Raw genomic sequence first — 22349 nt, 5'->3', positions numbered from 1 at the left:
GGGCACATGTGGGACATCTTGGCATTGTCATGGTAAAGCAGCAATGTGCAAACAGATATGGTGGCCGGGTATTGATCAGGACATCAACGCTCTTGTCTGTGAATGTGAAGCCTGCCTTTTGAGTGGTAAGACAGGTTTGTCAACGCCCCTCTCCTCTTCAGCATTTGGTTTGGTCTTCTCCTCCAAGAGAACATCTCCAGCTTGACATTTGTAGAGAACTGCAAGATGTTCCACATCACCAGAGGTTTCTTATTGTGGTCTATGATTTACATTTGAAGTGGCCTGAAGTTTTTCCTGTGGGCTCCATTACATCAAAAGTTGTAATAGACATTCTAGGTCATTTGTTTGCTCGATGGGGACTGCCTCATGTTATCAACACAGGCAGTGGCCCACAGTTTACCTCACATAAGTTTCAGTTGTTACTATTGGAAGGAGGATTGAAACATATTCGTACTGCTTTCTATCACCCATAGACAAGTGGTGGTTTAAAAAACTGTGTACGTGCACATCTAACCCAGGGATTTCCCCTTCCACACAGCACTGCTGCAAATTCTTCTTCATTATTGAGCAACCCAACATTCTACCACAGGTGACTCTCTAACTTCCTTGATGATGGGATGGGAGCTGCAGCTTGTTTTGGACACATTGAGCACTTACCCCATTACCAAACTTTTCTCAGCTTTACAGGCTTCAGTTAATAGTAAGCAAGGCAGAATGAAACGGAGAGTGGATAAATTTCACCATGCCCGTTCTTAACAGATACAATTGCATGACTTGGTACGTGTAAAAAAAACCCAAAGACATAACATGTTATTGCCCTTTTGGACAGCACCACTTCGTGTTACATGCTGTTCAGGCCCTTCAACTTTTTTACTGGAAGATGGTTCCACATGAAATGCTAGCTGCCTCAGGAAAGTGTTTTCACCCATGCCAGCAACTTTTCTGCCACATCTGGAGGATAGGAATATGGTTACTCAAAATCCAAATCTATCTGAGCCTCAGAACCCAAGCCTTCCTGTACCACCCCCCTCTACTGTCTTTGATCCTCCTTCACCTGGAAGGCTCACTCCATCTCCTGCAGAACTGCAGCCACACTCGGACCAAATTTTTGCTGTGGCCGCCTGGCCTCCTAGGGCCTGAAAATGACCTGCCTATTTGCAAGACTATGTGACTGCCTTTATCACATAGATACGTTTTTTTCTCTTTTGGGAAGTGGAGTTGGGAGGGTCATTCAAATACACGGATGGGATTGGTTGTAAAAGTTTGGAGTTTGGAGGAGTAACTGGTTTTGTGTGATCTCTGACACAACATCCTCCTCCTGGTGTGTGATGGTATATTCCAATTCTATCGATGGTATATATCTAAACCTTCTCACTCTTGCACCGCTTTCTGGTGTGCCATTTTGTCTGCCTCAGGTATGTGGCACTTTGTTTTGGCAAATTTTCAATATTTAAGCTCTCCTTGGGCTATCATATTTTTATGGACCTGGCAACCCTGAACTCTGTACTTAGTTAAAGCCCCTTTGACAGCGATTACAGCCTGGAGTCTTCTTGGGTGTGACACAATAAGATTTACATACCTGGATTTGGAAATTATCAGCCATTTGTCTTTATAGATTTTCACGGATGTTTTTACAACATAAAAGCAGAACAACTATTTTATTTTTAAAAAAATCTGCCAATAAGGTAAGCAAAATTTACTTGAGAAGATATCTTAAAATAAGCCAAATAATCTTACATACAAATTTCCTGATAAGTCAATCAATTTTACAATAAGGTAAGCAGGGTTTAATTGCTTGATATAAAAACTTTGTACTAGCAGAAATTTCTTTAGATTTTATTTATTTATTTTTTTTTTTGCAGTGTATTTTGAGCTCTGAAGAGCCGACATTCATCTTCCTGAGCAGTGAGATGGCAAACCTGCACTTTGTTTCATTTTCTTTTTGACCAGATATCCATTAAATTTGATTTAAATAACACCTTTTTCAATTGAAAGAGCATTAATGGCATATATTATAACATTTAAATAGGAAAAACCTTTGTGCGAGTTCTGCCTGCTTTAACAGTTTAATAGTATTTTTATTTAATATAATTTGGCTTTTGATGTACTGGAAAAGAAGGCAATTATTTCACTCTGAACAGTCAATATCAGGTTATGACACTGAAGTTCAAAAATTGTGACTAACTCTGAGTGCTATGATGAGCTTTTAAAGTCAGGTTTATTTTTAAAGATACTTGGAAACCAAATAATATTATGGCTAAAAAAACTCAAAAAAAGTAAGAATATTTTTCTTACTCCCACTATATGACAACTCGTAAGGAACAAATAATGCATTTTCACTAAATCTCATTCAAACTGAGACAGCAAGACTTTCCCCTAAAAAAGTATTATTTTCAGAAATAAGAAGACCTTATTAAATTTTTTTTGTACAAAAGTGAAAAAAATAATCATTTTTTTGAGTAATAAGGATTGCCTTTTAGTCATCTCCTCTTGCATATGTTTACCATTTTGAGCATTTTGTTTGTATTTTTCTATGCTTGTCTAATATATCTTGTGGTTTTTGATATATTTTAGGGCTTTTCTGGTTATTTAAGCCAGCTTCTGATTCAGTGCCCATGAAACATAAAATGGCACTGCCAATTTGGAAAACCACAATCCAAATGGTGACTTGATAACATAATCAGCCTAATGTTACATATAAATAGCAGTAATCATACTCATCATATGATGCACAGATACAGTGAAATATGTCTTTACGCAGACACTGCATGGGTTCACAACAACATCAACTGAGACTACAAATGATTACTAAGACCACATTTCCTCGCATATCAGAGCCAGGAACTAATTTAGTCTGAGCACAATGAGCATACTGATTCCTTCTGGTCTTACACTTTATAGTAATGAAATATTAGAGGTATGATAGAAGGAGATAGCCATTATATTTTAATTAAAGTCTGCAACTTAAAAATTAGTAATCATTGCCCCAGGTAATCCAACAGAGCATCAAGCAGATGAATCTGAAAAATAACTAAATAAAAGTTAAAACATTAAACCTTGAGCAGTATAACTAAAAAAACTTCATAAAAACTAAAGCACAATGCTAGAGTACTGAAAAAAGCAAATGTTCAGTTTTTATTTACCCTGTCCTTTCTATTTTGTAACTATTACATGGTCAGTGTTTCCAGGTCATAAAGACAGGAGGGCAGAACAAGATCCAAATGATATGTGACAGGAGGGGACAGTAAGAAAGTGTTTGGGTGTCTACCTGACAACCTTCTGCCTGCACACCTCCCGCCTTCTCCTTAAAAGACATGTGCAAAGGGGGAAAACTTACAAAGGCATTATTCTAGGTGAATTAAAAGAAGTACAAATTAGTCTCAATACATTCCCAAATCATCACACATAGTGACTCTGAGGAAGACTATTTTATAAAACTAAATACAAGCTAAAAACAGTAACATTTTGATTATTCTAATAGTACTGTTTATTTAATATGTAAACCAGCCACAGGGGATGCACAAAACAGTGTGTGTTTCTTCGAGCTGGTCCCAAGCCCAGATAAATGGGGAGGGTTACATTAGGAAGGGCATCCGGTGTAAAAATTTTGCCAAATTAATATGCGGACAACAATTAAAATTTCCTTTCCGGATCAGTCGAGCCTTGGGTTAACAATGATCGCCATCAGTACTGTTAGCCAACAGGATGCTGGTGGAAATTGGGCTACTGTTGGCCAAAGAAGAGGGGGGAGATGTGTTCAGAGGCAGGAGGAGAGGAGGAAAGTAAAGAGAGTGGAACTGAGGGTAGGAACTTTGAATGTTGGCAGTATGACTGGTAAGGTGAAAGAGTTAACAGATATGATGGAGAGAAGGAAGGTTGATATATTGTGTGTGCAAGAGACTAAATGGAAGGGGAGTAAGGCCAGGTGGATTGGAGGTGGATTCAAATTGTTCTATCATGGTGTAGATGGGAGGAGAAATTTCTACTTAAATGTCGGGATGCAGAAAAATTAATTCATGTTTTTGTTTTTAGCTGGCTAGATTACTATAATGCACTAATGTGAGGATTACCTAAGAAAGACATAAATCAGCTTCAGGTAGTTCAAAACGCAACAGCCAGAATGTTAACCAACAAAAGAAACACTGAGCCTATTTAACCAGTTTTAACTTCATTACAATGGCTGCCGATATCCTTCAGGATCAATTTAAAAATACTATTGATCGTTTATAACAGTCTCTATCATATGTCTCACACTCTTTATTCCACCCCGCAATCTGAGATCCTCCAACAATGGGATGCTCAATACGTACAAAAGAACTGGTGAGGTGGCTTTCAGAACTTACGCCCCCAAATTATGGAATGCTCTGCTGATTGAAATAGGCTTGATTTTTTTTTTTTAATTTGGCCTTTGCTTACTCTGCCACATATGTATGTTTTAATAAATTAAAACTGGCAGTTCAATATTTTGTTTTAATTTTTTTTTTTGGTTCTTTGCAGTGGCACATTACTCCACTACTCCCAGTCTGCACTTTTTTTCTGCATGCAGTTAAGAATGGAGGCTGCAAAACTGGACATGGACTTCACTGGATGGACTTTCTCTTTAATGTTAACATTCTAATGTTTTAAATTCTTTTATTATTTCCAATGTGTTATTTACTATATGAACTATTTTTCTAAAAATAATAAGTTAATTTATATTAGGCTGAATGAGCAGTGGTGGCTGGGTAATTTTTTTGGCATTGGAACCCCTGCTGATTTTGCTTGTTTCATCAGGTTATCTGGTGTTTTTAATTTTGTATATTTTATTTTGTATATTTCCATACAACCTTGCCATGTTAGTCATTTTTAGAGGCTTAAAAATTAAACTTTGTATAAGGATTCTGACAATTTATTAATTATATCTATTTGATTTAAGTCCCTATTGATTGACTTTTTTGTTATTTATTCATTTTTAATTTTACCCAATTTTATTTTGTTTTTCTGGTCTGGCATCTATTTCTTTGACATCTTCTAAAGCAGTGGTTCCCAAACTCGGTCCTGGAGACCCACTGTAGGTGCAGGTTTTTATTCCAACCAGATTCACAATCAGTGATAATAATCGATAACAACTGATCTCATTTAATTAGCTGGTCTTTTTTACTCTTCTCTTATTCTGCATTCAGAAAAACACAACAGTATGTTTTTTTTACATTTATAAGACATTTAGAAATATTTCTATTTTTTTCTAAAGCTATAAATGTTTAGCACCCTTTTGTTGTTTTCCTATTATTTTCCCCTTTTCCTGTGTAGTTTGCTCTCTTCATTTAACCTTAACAGTGACACCAGCATAGCAGACACCCAGGATGATGAATGCTGCAACGACTTCAGTGTCAGTCCCGCTAATTAGTAAATAATCAATTAAATAACCAAAACTACTGGAAAAGCAGAATGAAAATTAGGTTGAAAATACTGGTAAAGACTAAAATAACTGCAAATTCCCCATATAACTGCTTATTACATTTTAATAAAAATCTTCCAAACTTAGTTTGTAATTTCTACATTGACTCCAAAACACAGCAACTGGGAAATAATGACTCACTTAATTAGACTAAGTGTCCAATGAAAAATGGAAGTTGGTTGGAACAATAACCTGCAGCCAGAGTGGGTCCCCAGGACCGAGTTTGGGAGCCACTCTTCTAAAGCACTTTGAGACACATCCTGTGCATGAAAATGTGCTGTAGAAATAAATGCTATTGTTGTTACTTGCATGTCTGACCAACATAAAACACTAGGTGCCTGATGATGCCCTGTAGCTGATACAGATTCAGGATTGATCCGGAGGTAGACTTGAACTCCTCATGAGCCTGTATTAAGAAAATAAATAAATAGATTTTTCATCCCTTATTCAATTTTCTGTTACTACTTTTTCCCAGTTGGAATGCAGTGAGACAAAGCAAATCCATATCAATTAAGGGAACATTAATAAATGCATCCTCACCGTTTCACATTGAGTTGAATTATAGTCGCCACTGAAATTAAAAGCCTGTGCATGCGCCATTTATTAATTTGTTTTAAAAACTTTCCTACCACCGTTTGCACATTTTCAGTCAAACTAATTGCAGTTTTGCCAGATATTTTCTGATTGAGATGCATCACCATTATGTACGTATATCATGTATTTGGCTGACACCTTTATCCAGAATGACTTACAAGGTCAGTAATTTGTTTACAGCTGTTTATACAGTTATCTTCTTTATTCTTTCTAGTTTGTTTTAATAATTGTAATACCAACAGATTAAATGACTTTCTCAGTGTCACACAATGAGCCAGAGGAAGAGAATACTGGGCAACTAGTATGGAACTACTGTAGCATTTGACTTTACGGTACAGCCATTTTTACATTGATGAAAACGAAAATGAACTAAAAGGAGAGTATGTTCAGTTTATGTCAATAAGTGAACTGGAGTCAATTTCATAAGTAAGGTCAAAGAACTTAAAGGTTCAAGGTTCAAGATTCTTTATTTGCCATTTGTGCATAAAACCAACAGTCAAAGCACATTGGAATTCTTGTGCAGAGCTCTTTCAGAGTCATAGTAAACATTTAAAAAAAATAAACAATAAAACAATATAATAAATAATATGAATTATACCAACACTATACAAAAAGGTGGTAATCTCTAACAAAAAATACAATTATATTGAAGATATTGCACAGTTAAAAGTTTGCACATTTATCACTCATCATTTACATGACAAGTGCAGTGAGGTAGTGTGGGGTTATTGCACATGTTCAGTAATTTTGTTTTGCCATCAGTCTGACTGTGGCGGGGAAGCAGCTATTGAAAAACCTTGTACTGTGAGTGATGATGCTGTCCGCTCTGCTGTGTCTCGTACAGTGTTTGTGTCTGAGCAGAGAGTGAGCTGGATGGAGTGAGTCCCTGATAATTCCCTCTGCTCTTTTCCGACAGCGATGGAAGGAAGTTTTGTCCTTATGATCCTCTCCGCAGTCTTTATGACTCTTTGCAAAGCCTTCCTCTCTGCCTGTGTGGTGTTCCCATACCAGACAGTGATGCTTGCAGTGAGAATACTCTCTATCAGTCCTTTGTGGGCCTGGGTAAGAGGGCGATGGTTCAGGCCATTAAAATGTTTTCATATATATTTAAAGTTTATTACAATGATCATGATGGTGAACCATAAAAGTAGCTCACAAAGAATAAAAAAGGTGCAAAAAGAGAGGCTATTTTCTGAATGAAATGATGTACTTTATCACTCAGGAAACATGCAGTTTAGAAGACTGTTTTGAAGCCCAAAAGGAGTGCTCAGTGCCGAATGGGGTCATTCCATAAACGGTGGATTTTTCTGATTTAATCATATCTCAGCTGTGATAGATAAAGTGAAAAGGCAGTGATTTTCGCTGCATGGTCACAAATTTCAACTTTTTTGATGCAATCAGTCATATGTGGTTAGAATGTATAAAACTTCAAAGTGTATTATACTTTCTTAAAAGGCTGATATCGTGTTAGTTGGTTCTATAAAATTAAAATCTTATATTTAAATGTATTTTTTGTAAAGTAAAAGTAGCAGTAATAGTTTGCAGATAAAATAAAAAATGGAATAATTTAGGAATAGCCTCTATTTTTTTAATAGAGAGAATCTCTACCATAATAAGTTTGGCCACACAACATCTCCCAGTACTATAAATCAAGAGACATTATGCTATTTATATATATAATGCAGTAGTGAGACAGAATCTGGAGTTTTGAGTTCTCATCACAAAACTACAAAAAAAAGATACAGCAACACTTTATGCTGTACAGAGGTGAGCAGCCAAGTGTATCAAACGACTGAAGAGCTTGTGTGATGTGCTGTGACAGCAGCTCATGGCATTGTCCCTTACTAGGGCACCTAATACTTCATAGACCCAGATGAACCAGTAGCAAGTGAGAACACAGACCAGCTTTGAGTGCAAAAGTGCAATATTTATTGTCTTCAACCAAGAATAAAGTCCAAACGGTGCATATTCCAAGAAAATTAAGTCATCAAATATACCTTCATTTAAAGCACAAACAAAATATCCCACAGTATCGTGAAGTTGCAAATAACTAAAATATTTTAAAATCCTTTCAAGACATATTCCCCTCATTATTTCCGATCCCTGTGATAGCATGGGTTGTCTCCACACTACCAGTTGCATCCCAAGAGCCTCTTGAACCCACCACCGTCAATAACGTACCTGAGGGATGAGCCAGCGGATGAGGACACCCACACAAAGCAAGGAGCAGCTACATAAAAGTGCAAAAGTGCTTTTATTAGAACAATCCCAAAACAAACAAACACTATTCCAAAAACTGTGCGGTGTTCAAAATTATTCAATATATAAACAAATAAATAATCCTCTTAAAACAGTGAAAGTCCATGAAGTTAAAATCCAGAATAAAAATAAGAGTAAAACCAAACACTCATTGGGGCAATGTTCCTTTCACTCTTAAATGAGCCCAGCACAACTCCCTCTTCATCTCCCACCAGCTCATCCATTACTCGCTCAGCTTAAGGAGACATCAGCAGCCTTGGTCCTCACCAACCCGACCCCTATCTTGGCTGCCTCGAGCGGCATCAGCCAGATCACTTGTGGTCAGTTGTCCTCATGTCATCCTTCTCGCTTGCTCTGGCGTGACTCGAATCTCTGGAGAGTAAGTACTCTGCCTCAATCGTACCCACTTTTCCAGACAATTAGTGGGGACAATCCGCCTCTAGAACGCTGATCCTTTGCTCTTTCGCAGGGCCTACAACCACGCTGCTTTTTCCCCACATTGGCTGGCTGGCTCGTCCTGCCTCTCCTCCCAATGCTGCTCTCATCGCTCTCATTCGGTTCCTTCTTTTTTGTTCTATTTTTTTTTTCTCCCTTGTGCCAACCCACCCTTTCATGCTTACGTGGGTGCAGCACCTTAATCACACAGCGCAGAAAGCCAACGAAGCAATTGAGACAGATGACACCCTCATGTGCAAGTGCATTTTACCCCAATTACCTCACCAACCTCCTGCAGCTGCATGAGCCGGCCAGTTCATTATTTATTTAAAAATCAGCCGCCTTTTTCTGTGCCACAAACTCGCTATACCACAATCCCATTCTGGCACAGCTCACCTTATGGACTATATGCCACCTTCATCAGTCATCACTGACACAAACAGTCACAATTAATTCAGTTCCGGAGCTGCCATCTCCCTAAGGGTGCCTTGCCCCATTCAAATGCTCTGTTCTTTAGATCCCCTCTCCTCTGTGCAAAGTCTCCCTGTGGACTCCCAAAATTGTGTCTGCTTTCATTTAGCAGGTCAGTAAACTCAAACGGTTTGCACCAGCCCTCAGCTCGCTTTATACAAATGCTCAACAGCACCAATGTTGCACATTCTGACTTCCTCAAAGAATACCTCTTCAGACGTCCTCCTTCTAATGAATGATGACTCTTTCTCATTTATTTCCTCCCCTCCTACACTCACCCCTCATCTGTTTAAGCCAGCAACTCCTGACTGTTTCCTAATCACCATGCCATTGACATTTAGAATCAGCAATCACAGGCTGTCATGTGCAACACAATAAAAACCACCACCCAGTAAGTGCTAAAAATTAAATGAAATCAATAAAATAACACCGTAAAATCATCTTGTGACATGCCCTGTCACATCATGTCCTACTCTAATAGGCTCAGGGAGTTAAACAATTGAGCAGAGGAGACTATGTGGGAAACTAATTTAGGTCTTCAAAATTCTCAAAAACATTGGTAAATTACAACCAACACAATTATTCCAAGTAAATTAGGAACACTTAAGGACACCAGTGGAAATTAAGACTGAAGCCAGGAAGCACTTCTTCATGCAAAGAATTATGGGAATCTGGAGCACACTAAAGGGTCATGTAGTTGAAGCTGAAGCCTTGACAACTTTTTAAAAATATCTGGATGATATGTTAGGATAATTTAGCCATTATCTAACCAAACATGCTTGATGGATTGAATGATGTCATGTTGCTTTTCTAGTCTTATGTTCTTATGAAGATGTATATAAAGAAGTTAAGGAATGTGAGTTAATTAAAAAACAAAAAAACTTACTCAAGAAGGTAAAATGACAGGTTCAACTGATTATAAACTTTAACTATGTCTTTGCAGAAAACAGCTGTGTTGTGTTACAGCCAGGGTTTATTTTCCTTTTTATTGTTATTCTTAAAGTATTTTGTCTTAATTATTTTATGTGTTTTCTGTGTATTTATTGTTAGTATTTATGTAATGTATCTTTAAATATTCCTCCATTCCTTGTGCCTTGTGGGTGGAAGTGTAAGAGACGGGGCCACCCTGACATTCTTACTGCTGGGACCGCTGACTGCCATTATAGTGAGGTGAGAGTGATAGCTTCAGCAATGGTTCATTCAGTTTGTTGGAGTTTTTGTTTTTGTTTTGCTGGTTCTGACTTTTGCTTCTGCCTGTTGTAATGGAGCAGTACATAAAATAGAAAAATGGTGTAAGGCCTCTAAATCACCAATAAAACATCAATCCAGGCCCCCCTAGACTGCCTAGAAGAGAACCTAATCTTAGGCAGCATGACCTCCCAACTCTATAGGCAGGCATTGGGCCTATCCAGGCCCCCAAAATCGGGAATAGGCTTTTAAAATTCAAATAGTTTTAAATGTCACAAAATATATCAAATATATCTCAATGTAATGAAACATCAGTGATTTAAGAGTACACAAGGAATCTTTATAAAACAATAATTTATTTATACCACCCAAAGAATAACAAAAATGACCAAACTTCCCTCAGCTTTACAAGCCTCAGTTAACAGTAAACAAGCCAGAACAAAACAGAGAGAGGATAAAACTCGCCATGCCCATTTTCAACACATACAATTGCATGACTGGGTACGTGTTAGAAGACCCCAACAACATAATAAGTTGTTGCCCTTTTGGTCGGCACCAATTCGTGTTACGCACTGTTTAGGCCCTTTAAGTTTTTTACTGGAGGATGGTTCCAGATGGCATGCTAGCTGCCTCAGGAAAGTTCTTTTGCCCATGCCACCATCATCACAAACAGTTGTTTCAACTTTTCAGCCATGTCTGGAGGACAGAAATATGACCCCCTCTACTGTTTTTGCTCCTACTTCACCTGGAAGGCTCTGTCCAGCTCCGGCTGACCTGCCAACACACTCAGACGAGATTGTTGCTGCAGCCGCTTGGCCTCCTAGGGTTCGACAACAACCAGCCTATTTGCAAGACTATGTGACTACCTTTTAGTACATAGATAATTTTGTTTTTTTCTTCTTCTCTTTTGGGAGGGGGACAAATGTGATGTTGGGAGGGTCATTAGAATACACAGATGGGATTGGCTGTTGATTTGCTTCTGTGACAATTGGAGGATGTGCACTGTAAGAAAACAGGTGTGAGTAAAGAGTTTTTGGAGTTTGGAGAAGCAGCTGGTCTCGTGTGTTTTTTCCGTAGCAGACACAACAGGAAGGATCTACTGTCAGATTTGAATATAATGGAAGAGGGTGGTCCTTCAGTGGTCACATCATGGTGGCCTGACGTCTTGTGGGTTTCACCTACAAAGCACCATCGCAAGGAAACTAGAGAAAACATCATATATGTGAACTAAATAATTATTAAACAAAATAATGTTCTAAAAAGACACAATCGCGATAAACATACCATACCATTTTCTAAGCCTGCTTAATCCTAAGAAAGATTGCAGTAGACTGAAGCCTATCCCAGGAGCATAGGGCACAAGGCAGGAACAATCCACTGGATAGGGCACCAGTCCATCGCAGGGAGTGAACACATTCACAGACACACACACGCACACACACTATGGCCAACCCATCTAACCTGCATGTCTTTGGCCTGTGGGAGGAAACTGGAGCACCAGGGAGAACATGCAAACTCCACACTGGGAGAACCCAGGACAGGAACCCTGTTTTTATTACTGTGAGGCAGCAGTGCTACCACTGTGCCACAGTGCCACACTATAATAAACATTAGAAAAATGATAATTTAAGATAAACAAAAAGGGCACAAAAAAAGAAAAGTAAACATAAGCCACAAAAAAAAAAAAAATCATGACTGGTCTCGTATGTTCAGATATGGGGATGGATATTTGAGGAGTAAACCGCAAGACAATGATTATATTTTATATTATGTACATTGAAGAACCATCAACAACAAATGAGATCAAATTAATAAAATATTGAACAATATTGAACTGCAGCTGCATGAATAAAAGGTAAAGTTGATAGAAATCTGTTTATCCGAAAGCAATCATGGCCCTGAACTCAAAATCAAAATAAAACTGCTCCATATTATTCTTCCAATGTGCAATATAGACCGTAAGTCAACAAGTGCAATTTGTATATTTATTACTATTCGGTTTGTTATTATATTCTGTCTTCTTGTCTTTTTAACTCTTATTCCTCACACTGAGTCGATTGCACCTTCAATTTCGTTGTTCCTTTGTAAAAGTGACAATGACAATAAAGATCTATCTATCTATCTATCTATCTATCTATCTATCTATCTATCTATCTATCTATCTATCTATCTATCTAATACTTGTATGCAAAATTTGGTTGACCTAACTGAAGGTGTACTCAAGTTATTGTGTTTAAATACACACACACACACACACACACACAGACTGACACAAAGACATACAGTAATTCCAAAAATTGTATTTTTGGATTCAGGGAGGTGTAAAACGTTGAGATTTTTCCCAAAGTCTCACAGCCTTTTTCGCCATGTTTTTATCACTTTATATAACAGGCTGTTTGGTCAGCTCAGTCAATCAAACACAAAAAGAAAGGCAATGTGCGGGTACAGCTATTTATTAAATGGCTAGCATATTCTGTAACTTACCTGCCTTTATAAAGGGCTATGAAGTACTTGAACTGAAATTGGCAATTTTTACAGCAAAGTAATAGTAAGAAAATAAAATAGCAGACATCTTCCTGTATAAAATGAACCTCATTTATGGAAGGCCTGAAGGCGTCTCACTTCTGTGCCTAGAACATGCCTCCAAATCTCTTGAAATTAGCATACAATTGCTAAAGGCTCCACTGAAAAATCATTATACAATCGTGCTGTCGTACGTGCATCCTTCTGCTGTTGTTATATTAGAGTGAAAGCCTCATTAAAAGACACTACATGTATCCTTACACTAAATGTAACCCTAGCACTAACCCTTCTTTTAATAACATATTTTCATGTCTTAATATTAATGCCATGGTTAATAGGGCTATGTTATTTTTAGTATGGCTGTAACTCCTTAAAAACATAGGACAGGATAATGACTATAAAGCATTTCCACCCTCAGCTCTACCAGTTTTGGGGTACAAGAAGCTCAAGAACTGTAACAGTAAAGCCTCTTAACAGTTTCTCTTTTAAGTGTGATACAGCTAAATTCACATTACTGGGTATAGATTTTCAGGCAGCATTTTACATGGCCATTCTCTGATATATGCTTCAGTAAACATCCATGGGTGAACCTTTATCATTTCTTTTGTGACCACTGTTAATGTCAGCATTGTAGGCATTTTCAGTCTTTTGCTCTTTCTTGCCCTCTACAGTGGTATGATAATTGTACTTGGAAAGAGTTTTGTTCTTATGGGTTACTTATGTGATTCTTTTCATTACATCTTTTTTCTTGCCAGTTTGTTTACTAATTACTCCAAAGTTCTGCAATTAAAACACTCAGAGTAATAGCCACAGCCAAGAGGTTAATTATTCTGTTCTTTTCATAGTATAGAGGTTTTGTCTACATACATATTCAAACAAAGGACAACTTGGAGCTTTGCAGGAAATTCCAGATTGAAATTATATAAATATACTAAAGCCAACATTATGGTGTACAGAACTTTAAAAATGCTATTTTGTATTTTATTTTTTTATGCTCCTTACTGGTACATGGTATGAAAAGTGTAATACATAAAAACACTAATTTGATCATTAACAAAAAGGAGAAATTTTTAAGTTATTATATGATTTTAAACTGTTAAAATTTGTAATATTCAGTATAGTATATCTCAGTTTAAGAAATGTTGTTTTATTTTTATATATAGGAACTAAAATTAATTTAGCCAGGATGAGGATTCAATAAAGAATCTACTTACTTAACAATTTGACCCTTATTTACAAAAAATTACAAGTTCATGTTTCTTTGTGCTGGTCCCGGAGGCAGGAGGAGAGGAGGAAATTAAAGAGAATGGAACTGAGGGTAGGAACTTTGAATGTTGGCAGTATGACTGGTAAGGGGAGAGAGTTAGCAGATATGATGGAGAAGAAGGAAGGTTGATATATTGTGCGTGCAAGAGACTAAATGGAAGGGGAGTAAGGCCAGGTGGATTGGAGGTGGATTCAAATTGTTCTATCATGGTGTAGATGGGAGGAGAAATGGAGTAGGGGTTATTCTGAAGGAATAGTATGTCAAGAGTGTTTTGGAGGTGAAAAGTATGTCAGACAGAGTAATGATTATGATTCTGCAAATTCGAGGTGTGATGATGAATGTTGTTAGTGCATATGCACCACACGTTGGGTGTGCAATAGGTGAGAAAGAAGATTCTTGGAGTGAGTTGGATGAAGTGATGAACAGTGTACCCAAGGGACAGAAAGTGGTGATTGGAGTGGATTTCATTGGGCATGTTGGTGAAGGGAACAGTGGAGACGAGGAGGTGATGGGTAGGTATGGTGTCAAGGAGATGAATGAAGAAGGTCAGAGAATAGTGGATTTTGCCAAAAGGATGGACATGGCTATGGTGAATAAGTATCTTAAGAAGAGGGAGGAACATAGGGTTACGTACAAGAGTGGAGGAAGATTCACACATCCTATGCAGAAGAGCTGATCTGAAGGATCAAAATGGTGACAGGGGAAATTGTAGTTAAGCAGCATAGGATAATGGTGTGTAGGATGACATTGGAGATCAAGAAGAGGAGTAGAGTGAGGGCAGAGCCAAGGATCAAATGGTGGAAGTTGAAAAAGGATGCCTGCAAGGTTGAGTTTAGGGAGGAGGTGAGACAGGCACTGGGTGGCAGTGAAGAGTTACCAGACAGCTGGGAAACTACAGCAGATGTAGTAAGGGTGACAGCAAGAAGGGTGCTTGGCGTGTCATCTGGAAAGAGGAAGGAGGAAAAGGAAACCTGGTGGTGGAATGAGAAAATACAGGAGAGTATACAGAGAAAGAAGATGGCAAAGAAGAAGTGGGATAGACAGACAGATGCAGAAAGTAGACAAGAGTACAAGGAGATAAGATGCAAGGTGAAGAGAGAGGTGGCGAAGGCTAAAGAAAAGGCGTATGATGAGTTGTATGAGAGGTTGGACACTAAGGAGGGAGAAAAGGACCTGTACCGATTGGCTAGACAGAGAGACCAAGCTGGGAAAGATGTGCAGCAGGTTAAGGTGATAAAAGGATAAAGATGGAAACGTACTCACAAGTGAGGAGAGTGTGTTGAGCAGCTGGAAAGAGTATTTTGAGAGGCTGATGAATGAAGAGAACGAGAGAGAGAAGAGGTTGGATGATGTGGAGATAGTGAATCAGGAAGTGTAACGGATTAGCAAGGAGGAAGTAAGGACAGCTATGAAGAGGATGAAAAATGGAAAGGCCGTTGGTCTGGATGACATACCTATGGAACCATGGAGGTGTTTAGGAGAGATGACAGTGGAGTTTTTAACCATATTGTTTAATGGAATCTTGGAAAGTGAGAGGATGCCTGAGGAGTGGAGAAGAACTGTACTGGTGCTGATATTTAAGAATAAGGGGGATGTGTAGGACTGCAGTAACTACAGGGGAATAAAATTAATGAGCCATAGCATGCAGTTATGGGAAAGAGTAATGGAAGCTAGGTTAAGAAGTGAGGTGATGATTAGTGAGCAGTAGTGTGGTTTCATGCCAAGAAAGAACACCACAGATGCAATGTTTTCTCTGAGGATGTTGATGGAGAAGTTTAGAGAAGGCCAGAAGGAGTTGCATTGTGTCTTTGTGGACCTTGAGAAAGCATATAACAGGGTGCCCCTGGAGTGGCAGAGAAGTACATAAGAGTTGTAGATATGTATGAGGGAAGTGTGACAGTGGTGAGGTCTGCGGTAGGAGTGATGGATGCATTCAAGTTGGAGGTGGGATTACATCAGGGATCGGCTCTGAGCCCTTTCTTATTTGCAAAGTTGATGGACAGGTTCACAGACGAGATTAGACAGGAGTCCCCGTGGACTATGATGTTTGCTAATGACATTGTGATCTGTAACGATAGTAGGGAGCAGGCTGAGGAGACCCTGGAGAGGTGGAGATATGCTCTAGAGAGGAGAGGAATGAAGGTCAGTAGGAACAAGACAGAATACATGTGTGTAAATGAGAGGGAGGTCAGTGGAATGGTGAGGAGAGGATGCAGGAAGTATAGTTGGCGAAGGTGGATGAGTTTAAATACTTGGGATCAACAGTACAGAGTAATGGGGATTGTGGAATGGGTGGAGAAGAGTGTCAGGAGTAATTTGTGACAGACGGGTATCAGCAGTGAAAGGGTAGGTCTACAGGACGGTAGTGAGACCAGCTATGTTATATGGGTTGGAGACGGTGGCACTGACCAGAAAGCAGGAGACAGAGCTGAAGGTGGCAGAATTAAAGATGTTAAGATTTGCACTGGGTGTGACGAGGATGGATAGGATTAGAAATGAGTACATTAGAGGGTCAGCTGAAGTTGGACAGTTGGGAGACAAAGTCAGAGAGGCGAGATTGCATTGGTTTGGACATGTGCAGAGGAGAGATGCTGGGTATATTGGGAGAAGGATGCTAAGGATAGAGCTACCAGGGAAGAGGAAAAGAGGAAGGCCTAAGAGAAGGTTTATGGATGTGGTGAGAGAGGACATGCAGGTGTTGGGTGTAACAGAACAAGATGCAGAGGACAGAAAGATATGGAAGAAGATGGTCCGCTGTGGCAACCCCTAATGGGAGCAGCCGAAAGAAGAAGAAGACAAGTTCATATTAATGAAAAACGTAGATGCTATTGAGTATGAAGATGGTTTCAGTCAACATACAATGGATCATACTTTAGTATGGATAATGTCTGCACTCATCCACACGTTTAACAAAAGCACTTTTAAACTGCTCTTTCAGTGTAATTATAAGAAAACACAATTAAAGTAAAGGAAAAAAAATATCAACACTTGAAATATTTTACATTACCATTGTCACAAATACATGCTAGAAGGTTGCCTCAAGGGCTCAACTAAGGTATGTGGTATCACCCCAGAACGAGAGGGGGCGCTGTCACTAAGAGTGTTGTCCCCTTTTTCCCTCACAGCCTAGAGAAACCACCCTTTGAGACAACAAAACCAAGGAAGCCAGTTCAGAATAAAAAAGTGACACTCTCAGAAGGTGCCATTTCATTGCGGACATGACTGCCATTAAGAGTAAGAGCAAGAGTCCAACCTTTAAAAAGAGCACTAGTTCAGGAGAATTGTCCCAGCCAGACTGCACCATTGAGCATGTGTTTTATTTATTGTTTTCCTTTTTTGATTGGAATTAGATGGGGTTTTGCCAGGTTGACTCTCCAAGCATTTGGCTTTTGCCCTGTGACACCATATTAAAGTAGGAAACAAATTCTACATGAGAGCTCTGTTAGTGTTTAAATAAGATACCAGTTTGCCATGAATGTACTGCTTCTGTATATTGGAAAAGTTAAACTATACTTAAGTCCCAAAGAAAGACATTAGAGGTAATTATATAAGTTGCAATTTACTATTCACATAATCAGTAAGCTAAAGAAAAGAAAAAAAATGAAACAACCATCAAAGCAATATGGTGGTTCTCTGCTGTCTTCCCACCCAAGTACACTTGTTTAAACTATCAGGACAATCACCACCTGCATGGAGCTTTGTTTTTTCTCTCTATCTCTGTGTGTATCTGGGTTTTTTCAAGGTGATTCCGTTTTCCTCCTACGTTCTGAAGACATTTAGCTTTATGCACAATTGTGGGGTGGATTTTACCATTATAGCCCCCGCACATTTTTTGAGAAAACATACATAAACTGACTGGTTGTCGCATCTCTCTTAGAAACCAAATTAACTGACAATAAAAAAAAGAAAATGATGTGCCGAGAAAAACACAAAAAAGCTGATGTTACACAGCAAAACTGGAAATGTTAAATTAACTCTTATAGGCTTAAAATGACCCTTTAAAAAGTATATGCAGAAACACTCTTACATACAGTATGCACACTTTAACTGTTAACTTAACACTGCAGATTTTGCTGTGTAGCATCAGATATCTTTATGGTACAAAAGCAATATAGGCAAATGGCAGTAATAAAGGCGCTGACTCTCTACCAAGCTTCCTTATCTAGTGAATTGCAATCAATGAACCATAAATATGAAAAGACTGCAATTATGATAAAAAAAGATAGTAGAAAATGTCCTTTGCAAGGAATGTTATTGGATTCATGACTTTCTAAACTTTTAAATGACCATTCCTTAGTTTTTACTTGTATTTAAAGATACTTAATGTGGGACAGTCTGCATTAAAGCATTACAGCTGGGTCTTATCCATGATCAGTTACCAGCTATTATTACAACTATCCTGTAACCAAATTGTACGTTATAGTGAATATCGGTATTATTTAGATAAATAACATTTAAATTCTAGACATGTTTCATTTACTTGTTTTGCTTCAGTCTCTCTTAGTTCTTTAATTTACACATAAAATAAAAAAAAAAATCAACATTTGCGTAAAGGAGTTCATTAACAGAAATGGCAAACCAAAAAGTGTCTACAAAATTTCTGACACTTATATGTAATTATGTAATGAGAGGAAAAAAATATATATACCTGTTGTCACACACGCGTGTTTAGGAGGCAACTAAAGGGCTCGAATACATGTAATTCCACGCCGGACCAGGGGGTGGCGAAGTGCACTAATTCTCCCTCTCGATCTCTTACAGACCATTCTAGGGAAATCCTGCCAGCTCTGGGGCAGCCAACGTTGTCACTTCCGGTTCCGGTCCTGATGACATCACTTCCTGTAATGGCCTTTAAAGCCGCCATCTTGTTAACATTGAGTTAGTTCTGTTTTGGACTGAATAGTGTGAACATGGACCTGATGATTAAGAACTTTTGCAGCCGGGAACAATTATATGGGTGGCTGCCCCAAACCTTCGCAATGTCTTGTGATCTTTATTGTTACACTGTGTATATATATATATATATATATATATATATATATATATATATATATATATATATATATATATATATATATATATATATATATATATATACACATACATATTAAAAATAGAACAGGCCATTCAGGCCAACAAAGCATATATATATATATATATATATTTAAATACTCACACAGTAAAACCTTGCTTATCGGTCAGGGGTTAGCACTGAGGCCGTGTTGCATAAAAGAAAAGACAGTTAACAGAACAGTTACTTTAAAAATCTATTACAGTACATTATTTTAGCAAATAGTTGTATTTATTTACAAAAATAATTAATAAAATATAATATAGTATTAACATCCATCCATCCATCCATCCATTTTCCAACCCACTGAATCCGAACACAGGGTCACGGGGGTCTGCTGGAGCCAATCCCAGCCAACACAGGGCACAAGGCAGGAACCAATCCCGGGCAGGGTGCCAACCCACCACAGGACACACACAAACACACCCACACACCAAGCACACACTAGGGCCAATTTAGAATCGCAAATCCACCTAACCTGCATGTCTTTGGACTGTGGGAGGAAACTGGAGCGCCCGGAGGAAACTCATGCAGACACGGGGAGAACATGTAAACTCCACGCAGGGAGGACCCGGGAAGCGAACCCAGGTCCCCAGGTCTCCCAACTGCGAGGCAGCAGCGTTACCCACTGCGCCACCGTGCCACCCATAGTATTAACAAAGTTCATTAATTTATGTAATATTGTAATGATCAGAGTAATAAGCAAATACAACTTCGAGGTACTGGAGTTTTCTACATTTTACTTGGAGTCTTCGTTCTGTAACAAACGGTGACCTGTCTTATACTCTGCTATACGGGCTACAGAGCACATCTGCAAAACAGTAAAAGAAAGATTTCCCTTCCAATAATTATCTCCTGCCACTCACATTCTGTCTTTTTCTATACCGCAAACACTCCTGTTTATTGTCTCCTGACTCCCTATTCAATACTCTGCCGTACCTTCCTTTTTCTCCTAACTTCTCCTGTCGCTCATCTCCTAAGAGGTGTGTCTGCACCGCTCAGAACAGAAGCCCTTCACCCAGTCCTGTCACTTACACAGCATTCTGCCCTTTCTGGTCCCGCACAGTGCATCACAAGCTGCCTGCGCATCATAATATATTAGCAAAACATAATATAACAGAGTTTAAAAAGAAAATTAAAATGCAGAAGAACATTAACATCAATACAGAAGAATATTACCATCAGTGGTTTCCATTTTCATCACATTTTGCAATTTTGTCACCATTACACTTTATATTGTTCACTGTTGTTCTTCCTTCTCCATAAATTGAAGAAATACTTAAAGAACTTTTGCTGTTTCGTAAACGTTTAATAATATAAATTTCTTGTAACAGATCCAACAGCACATGCGTATGCTTATCAGCAATAACAACATATAGAAGTTATAACAAAAGAGAAAGCTACAAAACATTATTAAAGCTGAAGGTATGTAACTGACACTGTGATTTCAAAATGTGGCATAACATGTGGTGCTGGGGAAAAACACTACATGCTAGCAAAAGGGAGAGTTGTTCCAATGAGCATAGCTCGCAGTGTATTGTGCAGCAGTAGTAGTTTTTTTTTTTTGCCCTGACGGTTAATGGAGAATGACGGTTAATCGAGTGATGGATAACAAAGGTTTTACTATGTATATGTAATACTAGGGTGTTGTACCGTGTTAGCCATTATGAATGTAGTGAGAAGTCAAACAAAATAAAGGGTGTCATTTTGCTCAACTTCTCACTGTATACATATATAGGCCTATATATACAGTAATCCCCCGCTCTATCGCGGTTCAGCTATTGCGCCCCAGCTATATCACGGAAAAATTAAATAAGTACATCCTACCTGTAGTGTACTTTGCAGCCAATTCATAACAAAGCATATGGTTTTCAGCAGACAAACAGTTTCACGTTACAGCACCTAGATGATTTCTTGCAAAGCCCGTTATTGGCTGAAAGAGGAGACTCAACCAATCAGAGCGGGTTTTATTCTCTTGGGCTCTGATTAGCTGCTGCTAACGTGGTGTAATCTCGCAAGAACAACAAGTGTGGGTCCCCGGCGAATCGCGTATCTTGCTTGTGGTCAGACTTTTCTGAGCAAACTTTTGTGAACTTTTCGTTTTGTTTTAAGCCCTACGATGGCTCCCAAGCATCCTGCATCTTGTAAGCCTTCTGGTAGCAGTGAGCCTAAGCACCAGAGGAAGACCTTGACCATACAGGAGAAGGTAAAACTGATGATGATTATTATTATGTTACTCATATCTTTAACCCGACATCCGTGTATCATATGTGTATCCAAAGTGTGTTTTAATGTGTTTACATGTGTTTAGAACATATGGGAGGGGTATTTTAAGGCTTAAACTATAAAAAAATGTGGTCTTTCTATATCGCAGATTTTCACCTATCGCGGGTGGGTCTGGAACGTAACTTCCGCGATAGGCGGGGAATCACTGTATATACAGTCAAATGAAAAAGTTTGTGAACCCCTCTTAATTCTTTGGATTTTTGTTTATCATTGGCTGAGCTTGCAAAGTAGCACTTCCTTTTAATATTTGACATGCCTTATGGAAACAGTAGTATTTCAGCACTGACATTAAGTTTATTGGATTAACAGAAAATATGCAATATGCATCATAACAAAATTAGACTGGTGCATACATTTGGGCACCCCAACAGAGATATTATATCAATACTTAGTTGAGCCTCCTATTGCAAATATAACACCTCCTATAGCCTTTGATGAGTGCCTGGATTCTGGATGGAGGTATTGTTGACCATTCTTCCATACAAAATCTCTCCAGTTCAGTTAAATTTGATGGCTGCCGAGCATTGACAGCCTGCTTCATATCATCCCATAGATTTTCGATGATATTCAAGTCAGGGGACTGTGACGGCCATTCCAGAACATTGTATTTCTCCCTCTACATGAATGCCCTTGTAGATTTTGAACTGTGTTTTGGGTCATTGTCTTGTTGGGATATCCAACCCCTGCGTAACTTCAACTTTGTGACTGATGCTTGAACATTTTCCTGAAGAATTTTTTGATATTGGGTTGAATTCATCCGACCCTCGACTTTAACAAGGTCCCCAGTCCCTGAACTAGCCAGACAGCCCCACATCATG

Source organism: Erpetoichthys calabaricus, chromosome 6 (assembly GCF_900747795.2).
Source record: "Erpetoichthys calabaricus chromosome 6, fErpCal1.3, whole genome shotgun sequence".
In the NCBI taxonomy this organism is placed as follows: Eukaryota; Metazoa; Chordata; class Cladistia; order Polypteriformes; family Polypteridae; genus Erpetoichthys; species Erpetoichthys calabaricus.
This window is presented reverse-complemented; position numbering follows the sequence as displayed.